Source organism: Lepidothrix coronata, unplaced genomic scaffold (assembly GCF_001604755.1).
Source record: "Lepidothrix coronata isolate B3197 unplaced genomic scaffold, Lepidothrix_coronata-1.0 Scaffold137, whole genome shotgun sequence".
NCBI classification, from domain to species: domain Eukaryota; kingdom Metazoa; phylum Chordata; class Aves; order Passeriformes; family Pipridae; genus Lepidothrix; species Lepidothrix coronata.
In genome coordinates this window covers 93,820-95,648 of record NW_016690317.1, presented here as the reverse complement: position 1 = coordinate 95,648, position 1,829 = coordinate 93,820, and positions in this window count along the sequence as shown.

Sequence of the window (1,829 nt, the reverse complement as noted above, 5' to 3'; positions counted from 1 at the left end):
AAGGGGCTCTCAGCTCTCCCTGGAGCCTTCTCCTCTCCAGGTGAACCCCCCCAGCTCTCCCAGCCTGGCTCCAGAGCAGAGGGGCTCCAGCCCTTGGAGCAGCTCCGGGGCCTCCTCTGGACTCTCTCCAGCAGCTCCAAATCCTTCTGATGTTGGGGATTCCAGGGCTGGAGCAGCTCTGCAGGTGGGGTCTCACCGGAGTGGGGCAGAGGGGCAGAATTCCCCCTCCCCTGCTACTCAGGCTGTGGGATCAGCCCAGGATAAGGAAAAGAGGTAAAGAAGGACCTGTAAGTCCTTGGGAATCCGTGTGGAGCAAGTCCAACCCCCTCCTATGTGTTTATTTTCCTTAACTTCGTCCTTGGTATCCCTTGAGCTGGGAAAGGCAACCTTGGAGGTTTATCTCGAGGTCATGGAGGTGCCAAAAAAGCCTGGGGAGGTTTTTATTCCTTCCTGAGTGTTCAATTAATCCAAGGATCACCAGCCCCATCCCAGTCCCTGCTGGCAGAGCCAGTTCCACACTGTGCCCATTGTTGGAGCTGGGGGAGGTGACATAAATTACACAAACAACCTCACCGTGTTTAGTTTAGCTTTTAACTCCTCATGGTCACTCCTTGGTTATAAAAGTCATTTTAGGTCAAGAACAGCAGCTTCTTCCCGAGACAAGGGTTGAAGGAGCTGTGTAAGGAGCAAAAAAAAGGGTGAAAACCTGCAGGAATCAGCCCTGGGAAAAGGAGTTGATGAACTTTTGGATTTTTGGGAGGATTTCAGCCAGGTGGCAGCTGGGGAGGGGTTAAATTACATGGGGAAGGGTTGGTGGAGGGTGTGGGGAAGAGCCTGTGAGTTGGGGGGACGCTGGGCATCCATGGTGGGGGGATGCCCCGGCCTGTGGGGAGGGGGCTCTGGGGGTCCCCAGGCCCATGGTGGGATCCCCAAGCCCATGGTGGAAGGTGCCCAGGTCTGTGGGGAAGAGGCTTTGGGGGCACCCAAACCCATTAGGAGGTGCCCAGGACCATGGGACCAGGACTCTGGGAGTCCCCAGGCCCATTAGAAGGGGACTTTGGGGGTCCCCAACCCACAGGGGGGCTGCCCAGCCCCATGGCAACAGGGCTCTGGGGGTCCCCAGGCCCATGGGGAAGGGGCTTTGCGGGTGCTCAGCCCCATGCAGTGTCCCCTGGCCCATGAGGAGGGGCTCCGAGGGTCCCCAGGCCTATGTGGGGGTCCCTGGGGGTTCCCAGGGTCGTGGGGAGGGGGTTCTGGGGGGTCCCCAGACCCATTAGGGCCCTGCCCAGGGCCATGGGGTGGGTCCCTGGAGAGTCCCCTTCCCCATGGGGAGGGTCCATGGGGATCCCCAGACCCACGCAGGGGTCCATGGGGGTCCTCAGGCCCATGAGGGGTCTGTGAAGGGTCCCAATCACCATCGGGGGGCTCCTGGGAGTCCCCAGTCCCACGGGGGGGGGGTCCTGGAGAGTCCCCATTCCCGTGGGGAGCTCCCCAGTCCCACGGGGGGTCCCTGGAGGGTCCCCATTCCCGTGGGGAGCTCCCCAGTCCCACGGGGGGGGTCTCTGGAGGGTCCCCATCCCCGTGGGGGGGTCCCCAGTCCCACGGGGGGGGGTCTCTGGAGGATCCCCATCCCCGGGGGGAGGTCCCCAGTCCCACGGGGGGGGGTTCTCTGGAGGGTCCCCATCCCCGTGTGGAGGTCCCCAGTCCCACGGAGGTTCTCTGGAGGGTCCCCATTCCCGTGGGGAGATCCCCAGTCCCACGGGGGGTCTCTGGAGGGTCCCCATTCCCGGGGGGGGTCCCAGGGGTCCCCAGGCCCGTGTCCCCGCGCG